This window comes from Plecotus auritus (assembly GCF_963455305.1).
Source record: "Plecotus auritus genome assembly, chromosome: 8".
In the NCBI taxonomy this organism is placed as follows: Eukaryota; Metazoa; Chordata; class Mammalia; order Chiroptera; family Vespertilionidae; genus Plecotus; species Plecotus auritus.
In genome coordinates this window covers 84,020,467-84,042,080 of record NC_137782.1, presented here as the reverse complement: position 1 = coordinate 84,042,080, position 21,614 = coordinate 84,020,467, and the positions used below count along the sequence as shown (strand labels likewise).

The 21,614-nt window shown below is 41.1% G+C and overlaps 1 pseudogene across 1 annotated transcript; it reads left to right on the top strand.

Moving 5' to 3' along the window:
- Positions 1–1,515: 1,515 nt before the first annotated feature.
- LOC308256516 (CTP synthase 1-like) lies at positions 1,516–3,301 on the top strand (annotated as a pseudogene). The gene has a single exon. The product of its transcript is annotated as a CTP synthase 1-like (transcript).
- Positions 3,302–21,614: the final 18,313 nt, after the last annotated feature.

Genomic DNA, 21,614 nt, shown 5'->3' with positions numbered 1-21,614 from the left:
TCATAGCAGCACAATTCACCATAGCTAAGATTTGGAAACAGCCTAAGTGCCCATCAGCAGATGAGTGGATTAAAAAACTGTGGTACATCTACACAATGGAATACTATGCTGTGGTAAAAAAGGAGTTCTTACCATTTGCAACAACATGGATGGAGCTAGAGAGCATTATGCTAAGTGAAATAAGCCAGGCAGAGAAAGAGAAATATCACATGATCTCACTCATTTATGGATTATAATGAACAACATAATCTGATGAACAAAAACAGATCCAGAGACAGAGAAACATCGATCAGAATGTCAAACCTCAGGGAAGGTAGGGGACAGTGGGGGTTGGGGGGAGAGATCAACCAAAGGACTTATATGCATGCATATAGGCCTAATCAGTGGACACAGACAAGGGGGTAAGGGCATGCATTGGGGGGGGGAGTAATGGGGGAATAAGGACACATATGTAATGCCTTAATCAATAAAGAAATTAAAAAAGAAATAAATAAATAAAAGGAAAAAAATAAAAATAAAATGTGCCTTTAAATCTAGTTACTTTTTTTTTTTTTTGCTTAAATAAATATATTTTAAATGGAAACCAGACATCACTATCATAGGTAGGAAAACAGTATCATCATAAATAGAAGGTAGCTTTGACAACTGATACACTACTTTGAAAAGCAAAAAACAAATTTATAACCTTATTTATTGTAGCTTTATTCATACCAAAACTTAGAAGCAACCAAGATATCCTTCAATATATAAATAGGTAAATAATCTGTGTACATCCAGACATTGGAATATTACTTGGTGCTAAAAAAAAATGAGCTATCAAGTCATGAAAAGACTTGAAGGAAAGTTGAATGCATATTACTACATGGAAGAAGCCAATCTGAAAAAACTACATAATGTTTGATTTCAACTATATGGCATTCTGGAAAAGACAAAACTATGGAGATAGTTAAAAGTTCATTGGTTGTCAGAGGATGGAGAAGGGCCAGGGGGGGAGGAGAGGAGTGAACAGATGGAGCACAGGGGATTTTTAAAGCAGTGAAACTGCTCTGTAAGATACTGTGATGGTGGATACATATCGTTATACATTTGTCCAAACCCATATAAGGTACACCATGAGTGAATCCCAATGTAAATATGGAGAGGATGATGTGTCAACGTAGGTCAATCAATTGTAACAACTGTACCACTCAGGTTCAGAATAGTGACAATAGGAGAGTATATGCATATGTTTGGATGGGGATATATGGGAAATCTTTGTACCTTCTGCTAAATTTGCTGTGAACATAAACTGTTCTAAAGTAATAAAGTTTTATAAAACTGCTCTAAAATAATAAAGCTCCAGCTAAACCATTCTACAAGGATGCACAAAAATTAATGGTAGAGACCGCCTAGGGGCTGCCTCAGAAAAAGACTTCCGGGCATATGCGGCCAGACTGCTTCACTGGCTGCCGGGGGCCCAGCACGTTCGTCTCCCTCCCAGCTCCTTAGCCGACTGGAGGATTTAAAGCGGGCCTCAGGTCACAAAGTAAAATGAAGTACATTCTAGTTACTGGTGGTGTTATATCAGGAAATGGAAAAGGAATCATCGCCAGCAGTGTGGGCACAATACTGAAGTCATGTGGTTTACATGTAACTTCAATTAAAATTGACCCATACATTAACATTGATGCAGAAACATTCTCTCCTTATGAGCATGGTGAGGTTTTTGTACTGGATGATGGTGGAGAAGTTGACCTTGACCTGAGTAACTGTGAGCGTTTCCTTGACATCCGCCTCACCAAGGACAATAATCTGACCACTGGAAAGATATACCAATACGTCATTAACAAGGAATGCAAAGGTGATTACTTGGGAAAAACCGTCCAAGTTGTCCCTCACATCACAGATGCAATCCAGGAGTGGGTAATTAGACACACATTAATATCTGTGGATGAAGATGGCCTGGAACCTCAAGTGTGTGTTATCGAGCTCGGTGAGCAGTGGGAGATATAGAAAGCATGCCCTTTATTGAGGCCTTCCGTCAGTTCCAATTCAAGGTCAAAAGAGAGAACTTTTGTAATATTCACGTCAGCCTAGTTCCTCAGCCAAGTTCAACAGGGGAACAGAAGACTAAGCCTACCCAGAATAGTGTTCGGGAACTCAGAGGCCTTGGGCTTTCCCCAGATCTGGTTGTGTGCAGGTGTGCAAATCCTCTCGACACATCAGTGAAAGAGAAAATATCTATGTTCTGCCATGTTGAACCTGAACAAGTGATCTGTGTCCATGATGTCTCGTTCATCTACCGAGTCCCTTGTTATTAGAGGAGCAGGGGGTTGTAGATTATTTCCTTCGAAGACTTGACCTTCCTATCGAGAGACAGCCATGAAGAATGCTGATGAAGTGGAAAGAGATGGCTGAGAGATACGATCGCTTGCTGGAGACCTGCTCTATTGCCCTTGTGGGCAAGTACACGAAGTTCTCAGACTCCTACGCTTCTGTCATTAAAGCCCTGGAGCATTCCGCCCTGGCCATCAACCACAAGTTGGACATGAAGTACATCAATCCCACCGACTTGGAGCCGAGCACCTTGCAGGAGGAGCCTGTGCGCTGCCACGAGGCCTGGCAGAAGCTCTGCAGCGCTCATGGAGTGCTGGTTTGGAGGGATTTGGTGTTCGAGGGACAGAAGGAAAAATCCAAGCGATCTCCTGGGCTCGGAAGCAGAAGAAGCCTTTTCTGGGCGTGTGCTTAGGCATGCAGTTGGCAGTGGTTGAATTTTCAAGAAATGTGCTGGGATGGCAAGATGCCAATTCTACAGAGTTTAACCCTAATACCAGTCATCCTGTGGTCATAGACATGCCAGAACACAATCCTGGGCAGATGGGCGGCACCATGCGGCTGGGCAAGAGGAGAACCCTGTTTCAGACTAAGAACTCCGTCATGAGGAAACTACGGAGATTCAGATTACTTGGAAGAGAGGCACCGCCACAGATTTGAGGTGAATCTAGTTTTGAAAAAGTGTTTGGAGGAGCAAGGCTTAAAGTTTATTGGCCAAGATGTTGGAGGAGAGAGAACGGAAATTGTGGAGTTGGAAGATCATCCCTTTTTTGTTGGCGTTCAGTACCACCCTGAATTCCTGTCCAGACCTATCAAGCCATCCCCGCCGTACTTTGGCCTCCTCCTGGCCTCCGTGGAGAGGCTCCCGCATTACCCCCAGAAGGGCTGCAGGCTCTCGCCCAGGGACACCTACAGTGACAGAAGCGGAAGTAGTTCCCCTGACTCCGAGATCACCGAATTGAAGTTTCCATCAATAAATCATGACTGATGGGGTGATTCTTCAAGAGAGCCTTCAGACTTCGGGAGTTTGCAGCTTGATTTTACACTCGGCTTTTGACACTTCCTTTAAATTATGTTTTTATTAAGAATATTTTATTATGAGGAAGGGTATTTGGAAGACTGTGACCTGCATGTCCCATCATGTGTATCGGCTTCTGCACGGTGGCTGCCTGGTGTTGACTCTCTCCTTTTCAGCCCCAGCCTCAGACGGGAGGCGGGACATCGGCAGGAGCAGTGACAGGGCGGCTGGAGTGCCCGCCAAGCGCCTCCTTTCTGCAGCCACCTCGAGTCACTGTGGATTTGAGTGTGTGGCCTCTCGCTTCCCCAGGGAGGCCCTAGACCATTCTCAAGAGCGTGTCGCATGCGCTTGGTGCACACGGAGGGTAATTTTAGCTAATGCTTACAACCCTTGGTGCTGGTGACCTGCGGGCTCGCTGCCAAGAGCAGCGAAACCAGAAACGAAGCCTAGGCACCGCCCCATGCCTGGGGACTCTCAGTGCCAACTGTGGCTGGTATTCGCTGTCCAAGGGACAGTCAGTTTGATGTCACATGAACGGCAGGAAGTCTGTCTCTCTGAAGCATGATTTGAGAATCTCTGTCCTCTGGCTGGGCGTCTCTCCTGGGGCTGGGAAGTGTTCCTTGCATCAAAGGGTTGCTCAAAAAAGAACAGAGACTCTTGTGGGGAAGCTGCCTCTAAGACCCTCTCACATATCGACAGCTTTGCTTGAGGGACCTCTTCCTTCCGGGATGGTGTTACTGCAGTTGAAAGGCAGTTTGAAAATCTATTTTCTTTACATGATGTAACAGCGGGCACAGCTGTGTGCCCTTATTCTGGCTGGACTTGGTGTAAACTCTAACTTAAGAAATAAATAATGCAGAACAGAAAAAAAATTAATGGTAGAGAAATAATGCCTCACTCTAAATGTGGTGAGAAGTAGGCTCTAGGGGTAAGGAACTTTTTTACCTATTGCCAAAGATGATCATTTGAACAGGTAACACGTATGCATACTACCAAAACAGTATACTGCTATTGGGTCTTAGGAGACCTGAGCTTATATGGCAAAACTGTTTAGCTAAAAGATGGATTGGACCGTAACAGATTAAAAACAAACCATCAGCCTCAATTCCTTGATGTAGCCAGTCAGGGCCAACCAGATCCAGGTAAAGTAGGTGAGTTTGGATTCTGATAACCTCTGGCATTCCCTTTCAGTGCTGCATGAGTCTCTCACCCTCCATCACTACCTGTGACACCCCTGTTATTCATTCAGTCCCTCTAAAACCAGCCCAAAGTTAGCTGTAACATAACCCTTGTCAAGGAATGGGTAATAAGGCTGATACTATGTAGTACCACATGCACTTAAGGGGGGAGATCTGGAAGACCTCATGCCCTCCAGACCCAGTGGAATTCCACCCCTAATGTTGGATGTTTGTACACAGTGTCAAGCAAGTGATGAGATATTTTAGGTCAGTGTGGTGTCCCCAAGTCTCTCCAATATTGCCACATAGACAGGTACCTTTCTATGAAGTGGGCTTTATACTTTACACATAACCATTCAATGTCTTTGCTTTAAAACTTTTTTAAAAAATATATCTTTTTATTGATTTCAGAGAGGAAGGGAGAGAGAGAGAGAAACGTCAATGATGAGAGAGAATCATTGAGCGACTGCCTTCTGCACACCCCCTATTGGGAGTCGAGCCCACAACACAGGCATGTGCCCTTAACTGGAATTGAACCCGTAAACCTTAAGTCCACAGGCCGACGCTCTATCCCAGCCGTGGGCAAACAACGGCCCGCAGGCCGGATCCGGCCCGTTCGGCTGTTCTATCCAGCCCGCGGAGCCAAAAGACCAGAGGGTTCTCTTGCTCTCCCCTCCGCTCCTTTACTTTGAATTTATATTAGTTCACACAAACACTCCATCCATGCTTTTGTTCCGGCACTCCGGTCCAGTTTAAGAACCCATTGTGGCCCTCAAGTCAAAAAGTTTGCCCACCCCTGCTCTATCCACTGAGCAAAACCAGCTAAAAGTCAAGCTCAAGAAGAGGAGAAACCAAGATGGCAGCATAGGTAAGCACCTAAACTGCTGCCTCGCACAACAATTTCAAAACTACAACTAAAAGACAGAACGGACACCATCCAGAACCACAGGAAAGCTGGCTGAGTGAAAATTCTACAACTAGAAGGAAAGAGAAAAGCTCACAGAGAATTGGAGGTACAGCAAAGGGTCTTTGTGCGGGCAGAGAGGAAGGGTGGCTGAGAGCCTGGCTGACTTTCTCTGGCGGAAGGGGGAAGGAAGCCCCCGACCGCAATGAACCCCAGTTCTGACTGCACTGAACCCCAGTTCCGGGTGAGCCCCTGGGGACCCACGCTCTTGTGGGGGGAGTCTGGACTCTCGGGCGGAGACTCGGGCGCCGGGGAAGGCAGAGGTCTGAAGGTGCGCACGTGCACGCAAGGGCAAGGCTGAAGGGAAGCCAAGACGGTCTGCTCCGCCCTGAGACTCCACCCCATCCAAGCTGAGCACAGAGGCTATTGCAATTTGACAAGTCTAATCCTATAAGGCTGTCTCCAGCACCGAACTTCTCCCAGCGTAGACACAGCTGATCCTTACAGCCAACTGGCCTGGAGGTCAATTCCTCCCAGTGATACCAACAACAATCAAGACTTAATTACAACAAGGCTGTACACACAGTCCACAACGGGGTGGACCAAGAGTGTCCACCTCAGGTTAACTGGGGAGGCCGACCCACTGGGCCATATAGGAAACCTAGCACACAAATCTACCCTACCAACTCAGGGAAGCAGTGAAAATTAAACAGATCAAAAGAAACAGATTACAAACAAAAGAAATGGAGAAAAACAAATGACTGGATATAGAATTCAAAACCACGGTTATAAGGCTGTTCAAGAATATCCTAGAAAAGGCCGACAAATATAACGAACAAAATAGAACAAACAAAATAGAACCAAAGGCATGGATACATGGACTAGGCTAACAGCTGTCAGAGAGGAGGAGAGTCGGGGGGACTGGATGAAAGAAGGCAAAGAGATTAGCCAAAAAACCTGTCTGTATAACCCATGGACACAGACAACCAGGAAGTGGCCAAACAGAAGAGCAGAGGGGGGAAATGGGGACATTTGTAATAGTGTCAACAATAAAAACAAAGTGTAAAAAATTGATCATTAAGAATTTTTCTTCCTTATTATTTTGGAAAAAAACTACAAGAGAAAGTCTCATATTTTAAAGACCATAAAACATGCCATGGATGATGCACAGCATAAATTGGTTAAGGAGGAAAACATGGTGGATATGGATATGTGTGTGTATGTGTGTTCTCATGTTCTTTTTAGTACCATCTGCCTAGAAGTAGCACTATTTTGGTACCTCTATTTTAGCATTTTCCACATTATAAGAAATCTCTCTTCTTGAGCTTGGAGAAACAAGAATGTCTTCTTATTTGGATCCCTAGCACAGTGCCTGATCATCACATTCAATAAATGAATAGATGAATGAATATGCTCTGTTTTGTAATACATTCTCATATGAACAAAATGCTTTTCATTCATTGTATTTCTACTTTTGAATCCAAAAATTGAGATAATTATGGGAGCAAGTCCTAAAGGCTTTTGAATCACTTTTCTTTAAACTTGTAAACGAAGGTATATTTAGATTCTCAAACAGAGCCAATGACAACTTTGGCCTGGGGTCAACTGACCAAGCCCTGTTATTTGTAAGAACTCAGTTTCTTACTGATTGTTATCAGGAAGACGTGAGTTTTTGATACCTAGGCCTCTCGATAGGTCTGCCTGAGTATCCTCAAGACAGAGCACCTGACATCCCCCAAAGCAAGCGATTCACGAGAGAGCAAGAACAAATTCATGCTGCCTTTTATTCCCTAGTCTTGAAAATCTCACCTTACTTTATTCTTTAGAAGTGACTCACCAAGTCCAGTTCAGTCCACACTCAAGAAGGAATTCTGCTTCATCTCTTGAAGGAAATATCAAAGAATTTGGGGATATACCTTAAACTTCCATATTGACCATGTTTTCCTTCAATCCACTTTAAGCCTATCACATGAAACATTATCTCAGCTTGCATTCAAACCTGTAACCCCATCATTCCAAAGGTATACCGCATCCCACTCTTCCATACTCCCTTATTCTAATCCAATTGATCTGCTTGGTGGTCCTCACACATGCACAGTGTTTCCCCATGTCCTAGCTTTTCTTGCTACCATTCCTTTGAATAGGATTATTCCATAGACATTTTGGCATAGACAGATCCTACCCATCTATCGAACTAAGCTCAAACTTAGCCTTCTCTGTAATGCCTTCCCCAATGTCCCCACTGAAATCCTAAAGCATTTTGTACCTTCTTTGGCACTAGTCATTTTTTTTTTACTTCAAATCTATGTCTTGTCTTTCACAATTAGACAGTAAGTTCCTTGAAGTAAGGCGCAGGCACATGTTCAGGAGTCCTTCTTCAGATAATTTAATCTTTACTGGATGAACTAGACCAGGAGTCAGAAATTTTTTTTGTGTAAAAGACCAGATAAATATTTTAGGCTTTGCAAGTTTTTGATCTCTGTCAAAACTCCTCAACTCTGCGGTGCAGTGTCAAAGCAGCCATAGATAATCTGTAAACATACGGGTGTGACTGTGTTCCAATCAAACCTTATTTACAAAATAGGCAACTGACTGAATTTTTCCCATAGGCCAGGGTTTGTCAACCCTTGAAATATCACCTAGGTATCATCAAAATTCTAAGACTTAAAAATTGTGATTGCTGTAACTATTTTTACATTTTTTCTGTTGTAGAATTATGTATATCTTCTATTAATTCTACAGTCTGGGTGCATTTCTTGTATAAGAAGAAGGATATTTTAATTTTACAAATTTTTTATAGTTTTAGAAATTAATTTAAGGGAATAGAGAATGGATGAGGTATACACAATTATATATTAACTTTTTTCTTACCATTCTTCTAATACTGTCTATACATACCTATCTCATGTGAAAAGCAACTTTATTCTCAGTCATAGCAAGACTACAGTTCTATCGTGGCTTAACAGTAATTTCTACTTAAAGCTAAATTTTAGATGATTATTCTTAAAAAAGGGTCTTAATGTCACCTTTGACTCATATATTAAAATTTTTAGTTTCTTGTATAATAAGAGAGATGCATGAATAGTTTAAGAATCAGTGACCCACAATTATATATGTGAATCTAACGGGATTATTTAAAAACTAAAATTGAACCCAATAAGCATACAATACAAAAATAAATAATTGTCAAGTTTTATTGATACAGCAAACAGGTGTGAAGGGATATGAGTTTGAAAAGTCAAATTTTGTGTTTTCATGAGGAAATAGCATTGCTCAACAATACCACTCTTAAAAAACTCAGCTCACCTTTACAACAGTGGATGTGAAGCTTGAAAATTACTGTGATGATAAATGAAACTTGCTGTTTTCAGGAAAATGTCAGGATGCAAACTGTATTCTTGTTTGAACAGTGCTAAAAGAGAGGCCACTGTGTGTGTGTCTGACAGTGACAAATGGCTTCCAAAGAAAATAAGGCAACGTCTGCCCATTTCTGCTGTCAGCAAACCTGTTTTGCCGGCTGTCAAACATTTGGCCTCCTTTCTATCGGTCTCAAGTGACTATGAGAAATGATCATGAATTGCTTACTGTCTTAAAATTTACATAGGTCCATTTATTTCAAATATTCTACATCACCATAAACTCTTTATGCAATAGAAGAATGTTATCTGAAATATAATTAATTAATAAATGTTGAAAACATTCAAACCAGCTTTTGAAAGTCTGTCTGTTCACCACACCTTTTCCCTGGCTGTGTGTGGACCTCTGAGAAAGTATATTTGAGCCTTGGTATCTCAAGGTCATCAGAATAAAAAGAAGAGAAAAAGATATCTCACAAGTGAGAAAATACATGCTTAGGTCCAATTCTGTGACCATTTACTGCAAAGGATTGTCCAAATTTGCTGAGTTAGCTAGATCTGGAAAATGATGAAAAAAAAAAAAAAAAAAAACAACAAACACTAGAAAACATTTTTTTTAATTTTGTGTAAAGATCTTAGTCACGGAGCCTTGTCCCGGAGCAGAAAGAAAGAACAGCTGAGGGTCGCACTAGGAGTGTTTGTTGGCAAGTTGGGGGACAGCTGAACTCCAGAAGAAGGTGGGAGACTGCTAGACGGGGTTCCCCTGACCTGGCAGCTCCCACTGCAGCTGGGTCCCCTCCCGGAGCTGCAGGCTTGGACGCGGAGTCGCCGCCATCTGGAACCGGAAAGTGGAGCTTATCGGAAGCCTGAGAATCCACAACTGCGGCACCCACGGAACAGCTGCGAGCCCCAGAACAACGCTCCCCAATTGGCGCAAACACACGGGTTCAGAGGAGCTCTACACTCCACCACGGAAAGGTCAGATTTTGCCTAGGATAAGGTGAGGTCTCTGGTCCCAGCTCGAGAGAGGAACGCTCGTTTTTGCGGGAGCTGGAGGACCAGGGAAGTCTGTGCCTAGAAAAATCGGTGGCTGCTGGGGCTGGCGTGATCTGTGAATGTGGAAGGGGGTCCTCAGAGCTGCTAACAGAAGGGCTCTCTAAAAAGCAACCCATTTTGATCTGAAGTGCAGGGACACCCTAAGAATTTCAGGGGTGTGCTAGACTTACGCGCAGCCACGGAGTGCGCACACTTGGGCTTTTTCCTCTTGAAATTCTTGCTTCTGATTACTAAGCCCAATTCATAGGTTCACCCAGTTGGGGACACCCTGGGAGACTGCAGGGGAAAGTTGTTTTTCTGGAACCTGGGGATCGGAGCGGGGAGTGACCATCCGAGAGCCAGCTCTGGGGCAGCCCACTCCCACTAACCGGTAGTGGGTGCCACAGGGAAAGAAGGCTCTAACACTCCCTAGAGAGGCCATAGATAAACCCGGAAGTCAATCCAGAAACACTGCCACCCAGGGGCTGAATCACAAATTGACTCTTGTGTAATCAAAAATAAAGGAATACGAATTAAGACACACCGCCTGCTTAAAATCAGGACTGGCTTACATCACTGAAGAGCAGTGGAACGCAGGGAACTGCAATACTGTCCGGACTGAGAAACAGGCATGCCAAACAGAACAACAGAGGAAGTGAATGACCTTCACTACTCCACATTTTATTTTTATTTTTTATTTTTTTATTTTCATTTTTTGCATCTTTTACTCAAGAAACTAATTTTTTTCCTCACTTGATTTTACCTTTTTAATTATTACATTTTTATTTTCAATCCGTATTATTACTACTGCTATTTTATCTTTTTTTTTTTTAAGTGTCATTTTATTTTCTCTTCATTTTGTTTTGGGATTAATGTTCTACATTCTATTTTTATCTTTCCTTTAGCATTATTTTACTCTATCTCAAATCTACCTTTATGCCATCACTCTCTTCCTCACTTTTCCCTTTTCAGTGTCCTGTTTATCTTACCCCTTTCCTGCTTTAGATTTTCCCTATTCTTTCTGTTTACCCCCTTTTAAAAATTCACCCTACTTATATATCTAATCTCCAATCCCCTGCTCCAAGTCCATACACACCTCTCTCTTCGCTGTCTTAACTATCCAAAAAATTGTTCTTCTCTCTGTCCTTTTGTTGTTGTTCATTTGAATGTAGATTATATCGAATTTTTATGCTTTTTTGTGAGATTGTTTTGCTTATTCTTCTTTTGTTTATTTTTTTTGTTTGTTTAGTGCTTCTGTTTTCCCTTGCCTCACTCAATATTAGTTGGTGTTGTAGTTTGTATTAATCCCCAGTTACTTGTTGCTGGCATTTGCTGGGATAAGTGATTGTTCTATTGGAGTTTTATCCCCAATATATATAGTCTGTTTCCCTTTCTCTCTTAGTCTCTTTCTTGTCTCTCTTACTTTTTTTTCTTCTTTTTTTTTCCCTTTTCCCAATTTCATTTTGACACCCCCTTTTTTTTTCTTCTTCTTTCTTTCTTTTTCCTCTTCTTCTTTCTCTACTATCCCCTGATTTGCCTTTCTCTGGTGGTCACCTTTATTGGAGGTTGTTAATATCGTGAATACATTTCTATTCAGTGCCTTGTGTGTTGTACCTGGTAGTGCTGTATTTTGTGCCTTTAAATCGATGCAGGAGAGAGAGAACTACATAACCAGACACCCAGAGAAGAGAGACCATGGGGAGACAAAGACACAGCCCGCATATGAAAGAAAAGCAGGCATCACCAGAAAAGGAAGTAAACGAAATGGAAGCAAGCAACCTTCCAGAAAAAGAATTCAGAGAAATGGTCATAAGGTGGCTGAAAAGAATGGAAGACAAATTCGACAATATGAGCAAGAACCAAGAGGAAATGAAGAAGAACCAAGAAGAAATGAAAAATGACATCGCTGCTGTAAAGAACTCAATAGAAAGCATCAAGAGTAGACTAGAAGAAGCAGAGGACCGCATCAGTGAGTTAGAAGACAAGATGGGAAAGAATACCCAAGTAGAGCAACTTCTAGAAAAAAAAATTAAAAGGCAGGAGGAGAGCCTAAGGGAACTTTGGGACAACACGAAACAAAACAACATCCGCATAATAAGGGTTCCAGAAGGAAAGGAAGCTGAGCAAGGAATAGAAAACCTATTTGAAGAAATAATGACAGAAAATTTCCCTGATATAGAGAAGAAAAAACCCACGCAAATCCAAGAAGCTCACAGAGTCCCAAGCAAAATGAACCCCAAAAGACCGACGCCAAGGCACATTATAATTGAATTGGCAAACACCAACGACAAAGTAAGAATCTTAAAAGCGGCCAGAGAGAGACAGAAAGTTACATACAAAGGAACCCCCATCAGACTAGCCACTGATTTCTCAACAGAAACTCATCAGGCCAGAAGGGAATGGAATGAAATATACAAAGTCATGCAAAGGAAGGGTCTGAATACAAGAATACTGTACCCAGCAAGGCTGTCAATCAAAATTGAAGGTGAAATCAGGAGCTTCACAGACAAAAAAGGACTAAGGGAATTTATTACCACCAAACCAGCAATGCAAGAAATGCTAAAGGGTCTGCTGTAAAAAAAAAAAAAAAAAGAAATAGGAAGCGAAGAAGGAACACAGGTGTAAAGAATAGGAATGGCGACAAATAAGTACCTATCAATAATAACTTTAAATGTAAACGGATTAAATGCCCCAATCAAAAGACATAGGGTAATGGATTGGATAAGAAAACATGACCCATATATCTGCTGTCTACAAGAAACCCACCTCAGAAAAAAAGACGCACACAGACTGAGGGTGAAGGGATGGAAAAAGATTTTCCAGGCAAATGGAACTGGAAAAAAAAGCTGGGGTAGCAATACTTATATCTGACAAATTAGATCTCAAACTGAAGGACATAACAAGAGATAAGGAAGGCCACTTCATAATACTAAAGGGAGCAATCCAACAAGAAGAAATAACTCTGGTAAACATATATGCACCCAATACAGGAGCACCCAAATACATAAAAAAACTCCTGGAGGATATCAAGGGAGAGATTGACAGCAATACAATCATAGTAGGAGACTTTAATACCCCACTATCACCATTGGACAAATCCTCTAAACAAAAAATCAGCAAAGAAACATCAATCCTAAATGACTCACTAGACCAGATGGAATTAATTGACATCTTCAGAACATTTCACCCCAAAGCCACAGAATATACATTCTTCTCAAGTGCACATGGGTCATTTTCAAAGATAGACCATATGTTGGGACATAGGCAAAGTCTCTTCAAATTCAAGAAGATAGAAATCATATCAAACATCTTCTCAGACCACAGTGGCATAAAACTGGAAATCAACTACAATAAAAACAACCCAAAGAAATCAAACACATGGAGGCTAAACAGCATGCTATTAAACCATGACTGGGTTACCAGAGAGATCAAAGAAGAAATAAAAAACATCATGACAACAAATGACAATGAAAACACTACAATCCAAAAATCTATGGGACACAGCGAAAGCAGTCTTGAGAGGGAAGTTCATAGCTCTACAAGCCTACTGCAAAAAACAAGAAACAGGGGTAATAAATTACCTAACCCAACAACTCAAAGAGTTAGAAAAAGAGCAACAAGAAAAGCCCAGTGTAAGCAGAAGGAAGGAAATAATAAAGATCAGAGCACAGATAAACGACATAGAGACCAAAGAAACAATACAAAAGATCAACAAAACCAAGAGCTGGTTCTTTGAAAGGATAAACAAGATTGATGAACCTCTAGCCAGGCTCACCAAGAAGCAAAGAGAGAGGACCCAAATAAACAAGATCAGAAATGAAAGAGGTGAAATAACAACAGATCCCGCCGAAATACAAAGGATTGTTAAAAAATACTACGAACAACTCTATTCCAACAAACTGGACAACCTGGAGGAAATGGACATATTCCTAGAAAAATATAACCTTCCAAAACTCAATCAGGAAGAATCTAAACAGCTCAATATGCCAGTAACTATGGAAGAAATTGAAGCAGTCATCAAAGAGCTTCCGGCAAACAAAAGCCCGGGGCCAGACAGCTTCACAGGAGAGTTTTACCAAACATTCAAGGAAGAACTAAAACCTATCCTCCTCAGACTATTCCAAAAAATTCAAGAGGAAGGAACACTTCCAAGCTCCTTCTATGAAGCCAGCATCACCCTAATACCAAAACCAGATAAAGACAACACAATGAAAGAGAATTACAGGCCAATATCCCTCATGAATGTAGATGCCAAAATCCTCAACAAAATTCTAGCAAATCGGATCCAGCAGTACATCAGAAAGATCATACACCATGACCAAGTAGGGTTTATCCCAGGAATGCAAGGATGGTTCAATATCCGAAAATCAATAAATGTGATACATCACATAAACAAATTGAAAAATAAAAATCACATAGTCATAACAATTGATGCAGAGAAAGCATTTGACAAAATCCAACACCCTTTCTTGATAAAAACTCTCAACAAGGTGGGAATAGAAGGATCATACCTCAACATAATAAAAGCTATATATGATAAACCCACAGCTAACATCATACTCAATGGGCAAAAACTAAAACCATTTCCCCTAAGAACAGGAAGAAGACAAGGATGCCCACTCTCACCACTCCTGTTTGACATAGTACTGGAAGTATTAGCCATTGCAATTAGACAAGAAGAAGAAATAAAAGGCATCCAAATTGGAAAAGAAGAAGTAAAGCTGTCCTTATTTGCAGATGACATGATATTGTACATAAAAAACCCGAAAGACTCTATCAAAAAACTAACAGACTTAATAAATGAATTCGGCAAGGTAGCAGGATACAAAATTAACGCCAAGAAATCTATGGCATTTCTATACACCAACAGTGAACTTACAGAAAGAGAGACTAAAAAAGCAATCCCATTTTCCATCGCACCAAAAAAATTAAGATACTTAGGAATAAACCTAACCAAGGAGGTAAAAGACCTATATGCGGAAAACTACAGGACACTGAAAAAAGAGATAGAGGAAGATGTAAACAGATGGAAGAACATACCATGTTCATGGATTGGTAGAATCAACATCATCAAAATGTCCATACTACCCAAAGCAATCTATAGATTCAATGCACTCCCCATTAAAATACCAACAGCATATTTCACAGACCTAGAAAGAACTCTCCAAAAATTCATCTGGAATAAAAAAAGACCCCGAATAGCCACAGCAATCCTGAGAAAGAAGAATAAAGTAGGAGGGATCTCAATACCAGATTTCAAGCTGTATTACAAAGCCACTGTCCTCAAAACAGCCTGGTACTGGCACAAGAACAGACATATAGATCAATGGAATAGAATAGAGAATCCAGATATCGACCCAAACCAATATGCGCAATTAATATTTGTCAAAGGAGGCATGAGCATACAATGGAGTCAAGACAGTCTCTTCAATAAATGGTGTTGGGAAAATTGGACAGATACATGCAAAAAAATGAAACTAGATCACCAACTTACACCATACACAAAAATGAACTCAAAATGGATACAGGACTTAAATGTAAGACGGGAAACCATAAAAATACTAGAGGAATCCACGGGCAGCAAAATCTCAGACATATGCCCAAAGAACTTTTTCAGTGATACTGCCCCTAGGGCAATGGAAGCCAAAGAGAAAATAAACAAATGGGACTACATCAAAATAAAAAGCTTTTGCACAGCAAAAGAAACCATCAACAAAACAACAAGAAACCCCACTGTATGGGAGAACATATTTGCAAATGGTATCACTGATAAAGGTTTATTTTCCAACATCTACAGGCAGCTTATACAACTTAATAAAAGGAAGATAAATGATCCAATAAAAAAATGGGCAACGGACCTGAATAGAATCTTTTCGAAAGAGGACAGAAGGAAGGCCAAGAGACACATGAAAACATGCTCAAAGTCACTTATTATCCGAGAGATGCAAATCAAAACGACAATGCGATACCATCTCACACCTGTCAGAATGGCTATCATCAACAAATCAACAAACGACAAGTGTTGGCGAGGATGCGGAGAAAAAGGAACCCTCGTGCACTGCTGGTGGGAATGCAGACTGGTGCAGCCACTGTGGAGAACAGTATGGAGTTTCCTCAAAAAACTGAAAATGGAACTCCCATTTGACCCAGTAATCCCACTCCTAGGAATATATCCTAAGAAACCAGAAACACCAATCAGAAAGGATATATGCACCCCTATGTTCATAGCAGCACAATTTACAATAGCTAAGATTTGGAAACAGCCTAGGTGCCCGTCAGCAGATGACTGGATCAGAAAACTATGGTACATCTACACAATGGAATACTATGCTGCCATAAAAAAGAAGGAATTACTACCATTTGTAGACACCTGGATGGAATTAGAGAACATTATGCTAAGTGAAATAAGCCAGTCAATGAAAGAAAAATACCACATGATCTCACTCATTTAGGGATAATGAAAAACATTATAAACTGATGAACCAAAAGATAGTTACAGAGGCAGTAAAGCATCAAACAGAGTGTCTAATTACAGCGGTAAGGTTAGGGAGAGGTGGGGGAAATAAGAGATCAACTGAAGGACTTGTATGCATGCATATAAGAGTAACCAACGGATGCAAAACATTGGGGGGTGAGGGCAGGTATGGGAGTGGGGTGGGAGGGGGCAATGGTAAGATATGTACACATATAATACCTTAATAAAAAATTTGAAAAAAAAAAAAAAAGATCTTAGTCACTGTTTTTAGGTAACAAACTTTATCGAAGTGTTATTTAAGAATATAGCTGGTCCTAGCTGGTTTGGCTCAGTGGATGGAGCATTGACTTGAGGACCAAAGGGTCCCAGGTTCAATTCCAGTCAAGGGCACATACCTCAGTTGCAGGCTCCTCCCTGGCCCAGGCCCTGGTCAGGGCTCATGTAGGAGGCAACCAATCGATGTGCTTTTCTCACATCAATGTTTCTCTCTGTCTTTCCCTCTTTTCCACTCTCCCTAAAAATCAGTGGAAAGATATCCCTGGGCGATGATTAACAGCAACAACAAAAAAAGTAATATAGCTGTCCCATCAATAAGAATGAACAAATAAAGTGTGCTTTAATATCATATCATAATACTATACAACAATAAAAAAGAATAAATTACTGGTTCCCATAAAACATGGATGAACCTCACAGACATAATATTTAGCAAAAGAACCAGACACAAGAGTGCTAACAATGTCATTCCATTTATATAAAGTTGAAGAACAAGCAAACTGACATATGGTGATGAAGTCAGGATGGTGGTTAATTTGAGATAGAAATGGGGATATTCTGGGAAGGGGCATGAGCGAACCTTATGGATTCTTGATCTTTGTGATAGTTACATGGATCTACCTCTAAAGCTCATCAAGCTGTGCACTTAACACTAGTGTATTATATACACTTTACTATGCTAATCCTCAAGTTTTAAAATCTTTAAAATAAAAAATTAAGATATTATAAGTAACTCTGGAATAAGAAAGAGGAAATATCCAACAGGACACCAGCAAATTAATAAATAAGAAATGCAAATTTGATACTATAAGTAGAGAACAGAGGAAGAGAGATGAAAACAGAGGAAAGAAGAAAGAGGAGTAGAAGCAGGAAAGAAAAGCACTAATTTTGAGTGAGGGAAAATAGGGAAATTACCTATGTTCTTAATTAACATCTACAGACTCCTATCTGATCTAGAATTTCTTCATACTTTCCTTTTAATTTATTTTCTTATCAGGAAGAATAAATTTAACACCCCCCCCCCTGCAAAAAAAAAAAACAACTAGAACTTTTGGAACAAAAAAATAATAATAATAAGGAGGAGGAGAATGAAAAGAAAGAGGAGTAGAAGCAAGTAGCCCTCTGAATTATATATCAAAACATAGTAGAGCCCTGACCGGTTTGGCTCAGTGGATAGAGCGTCTGCCTGCGGACTGAAGGGTCCCAGGTTCGATTCCATTCAAGGGCATGTACCTGGGTTGCGGGCACATCCCCAGTGGTGGGAGTGCAGGAGGCAGCTGATCGATGTATCTCTCTCATCGATGTTTCTAACTTTCTGTCCCTATCTCTTCCTCTCTGTAAAAAATCAATAAAATATATTTAAAAAAAAAAAAACATAGTAGAAAAGCACAAAAATCCAATCAGTGTAGTAATGGTACAAAAATACACAGGCAAACGGTGAGTAAAATAAATAACCAGGATCAAGCACCTTTAATTTAATGCATTATAAAGGTTACTGAACATGATGAGAATGGGGGGGGGGGATATTCAATAAACTATGATAATACAATTGGTTAAATCCTGGCTATCCTTCCCAATGTAGAACCAGATACATTTCAGGAAGGGCCAAATAGCCCAGAGGTTTTAGGACATCTCACTGTAGAAAGATGAAATAAATGTTGACTATGAACATGGAGTTAACCAAGAACATGTTAGAAGAAGTATAAATGTTTGTGTTGTGTGAGAAGCCCATATTGAAACATTCATACATCTCCCTTTCCCATGAAGTCCGAGGTTACCCAAGATGTGCTACAGAAGAGCATGAATACCAGAAGAGAGAATCGGTGGAGGCCCTCTTGAATTTTCAGGAAGGGCAAGGTGCCTCAAAATGCTTCCTGGAATTTCACTGAGAAACCAAAGACCAAGCCAATATTTTTAATATTTTCTGTTGCTAAATATTTTCTTTCTGATTTTTATTTGCTGAAATTTTCCAAGCCATCCTGTCTGTCCTTTTTTTCAAAGATTGAAAAACAATTTCTCTCTTTGCTTGAGGATGTAAGGGACCTGGTGGTGCTGATGACCCAAAAAGCACATAGTATACATGTAAGGCTTGGAGACAAGATGGCAAGTTGGTGGTGCCCTCAGAGAAAGCCAGCTCCTGCAGAGTCACCCCTTTGGCCCATGGCCCCTTTTCCTCCTTCAGGCCATAAATTCCTCACCTTTTCCACATATCACTTTCCCACTCAGCGTGAGTCATTTTGTAAGTAAATTGTTTATGCCTTCATTCAGCAAGTAGAATTGAGTGACTGCTACCTGCCAGACCTCCCTGCCAGGTGCTAGGGATTCAGTGCTGAGCCAGACAGACACACAGCCACAGAACAGGTGACAGGTGATATATATCAGCAGAGTTGCAAAAATCTGTTAGCCTCACCAAGGTAGAATTCCTGTAACCTTCTACAATTTAAGTTAAAGGAATTCAGTTCCATTTTTCAACAGTAAGGAATTTCCATCACCATGACTACAACTGTGTGTCCTGGAATAATGTAACTAATGCTTCAACTCATTGCCCTGAATGAGGCCATTTTTTGCAGGCTGGCACATAGTCTTCATGTTCCTCTTCCAAAAACTCAGAGGTCTCACTCCCCAAGGGGTCAGGCATGGAAAAACAAGGTGGTCTCAGGAGACACCAGTAGATCAGCCCCACATTATCAAGAGAAACTGTTTTGCGGTCTCCCATAATATAATGTTGGTTGAACAGTAACCTGAAGCCCTTGGTCACATTGTGACCAAAACTGGAAAAGAATATGAGGAATGTGGGGAAAACATCTATTTCGTTTATATTTCAGCTAGCACCTTTCTCTAAGGAGCTCAGAAAGCTGCTTGAACACTAGTCAGCATTATATATGGTGCTTCTGTTCACACATGTTTGCTTGCATTGTGCAGTCTTGCTTCCTCTGTGGTTTCTTCTTTTCCTCTCTTTTTCTTACTACTACCCGTAGTTCTAATGTTCTGGAATATCCATTTACTTAAATGACTTGAGACTTGTGTTTTAGGAACCTAGGATACCAAGATGACATGCTTAAAAATATAATATTTTTACAATTACACCTTGGCGATTCAGCCTTTTATATATTACATGTGGATTAAATGCATCAGCGCACTGAGAAATATTAACAGTATGTCCTGCTTTTATCAAAGTAAATGCCAGTAAATGCACATCCAGTCACTGGGTGCAAAAGTGCCTGAGAAAGTAGGAACAGCTGTTCTTTCTATGAGGGATTAAATGCAAGGTGATTCTCTCCAAAGGATGGCACGTGACCCAATGGGGATCAAAATAATAGCTATGGTAGGCCATTTGGCAATAGTTGGACAGGAGGGCATAGACTGAATTTGAGACTACAATGGGTTTCCTAAGCTTTCCCTGAAGTGGGGGAACCTCTCTTTCATGGCTTCCCCATCCAGTTCCAGGTGGGTAGCTCATCTCCCTGCAGAGGGCTTCAGGAGAGTGAAAGGAAGAGCAGGGGGGCTTGTCCTGGGCTGCGAAGGGCATGGAAGAAAGAGATGTTGGCACATTTTATTGATTCATGAGAGAGGCAGCATAAGAGAGAAGGAAAAGGTGGGATTTGGATTTTTTTTAATTCTTTATTGTTTAAAGTATTACATAAGTCTCCTTTTCCCCCCATTGACTCTCCCCAGCCACCCCTATCCCCCAGCACCTGCCCTCACCGCCACCACTACCCCCAATTCTGTGTCCATTGGTTATGCTCATATGCATGCATATAAGTCCTGTGGTTGGATTTTGTTATTGCTTGTTTTATTTTTGCTGTTGAGGCCCAGCTACCCCACCTTTGGGAAGTGCAGACCTAAAATAATAGTGAGCTATCACCAATCATATTAGCTCCTTCCTTTTGGAAAAAGTAAGCAAGAGAGAAGCTAAAAGTTTCCATTCCAGGATTGTTCCCCCATGAAAAGTGGAGATAAAAAGTGAGGAGGGGAATAAGTGTCCATTTTACATGCATTTGTCAGAAAGTAGTGTCATTGATGAGACTTTTTAAATCATGGACATTGCTAGTATTTCTCATTCTTGAGTATGTAGAGGGAAAGAATTTGGGCAAGAACTTCACCCCAACCTCCATCTTGACAATCAGCAGTAGTCAGCCACCATGACTTTTAGAGGAGAAATGAGGGAAATACCCATTACCACGTCATCTCCAGCTGTTGTGGGGCTACTGAAAAGTTGTCCTGTGGTTTGACTTCCTCTACAAAATAGCAGACTGGCGTCTCCCTTTATTCCACTTGCTGCCTCCCCTTCCCACCCAGCCCTGAGGCAGCATTCTCCATTCAGCCTCCAAATAAGGTCAGACTTCAAGCCACATTTGTGATGTCTGTTGGCTTGTTTTCCACAGAAGGAAAAATGCTAACTGCGGAGTTTTGTGGCTTGTACTTTCTGGTGTTATGAATAAAGCACTTATGTGTTTAGTTCCTTTTAGACCAAGCCAATTGTCTTTCAGGCCCAAGGTACAATTTGCCTCACTGTATACATGTCCCAAAAGCAATAAAGATCCTTGCCCAGGATTCTAAATCAACCAACAACTAGAGACCAATATCGCCTGAGAAGCTTTCCTACCGTATGTACCTCTTCAGATCCAGGTGATCATATGTGTGGCCACAAGTCTTAGGTTGTGTCCATGAATGAGTGATGAATATGACTGTCTCCATCAGAAGTGTGGCTTCAGCCAAACTCAGGATGAGAACAGCAGCTAAGGCGAACAAACAAGCTAGCTGACCCTTGCTGGCTCTGTAGCCATCAGTTCTGCTTGTTCCTTCCCTTCCCTTCTGACATGTTCAAACACTCTCTTTGTTGCCTTGACTGAGGTGTCAAACCTCAGATGTGGTTGCTACAGGGAGCTGTAGAGTCTTGAAAAGAAAACTGGACAAACACCTGGTACACATTCTGGTTCTGCACAGAACTAGACATGTTACCTTAGGAAAATCATTCAATCCTCTTAGTCTCAGAGGAGAATAAGTGAAATGTTTTTTCTAAAAATTTAATACATGATTTCAGCTATAGTAGACCAGC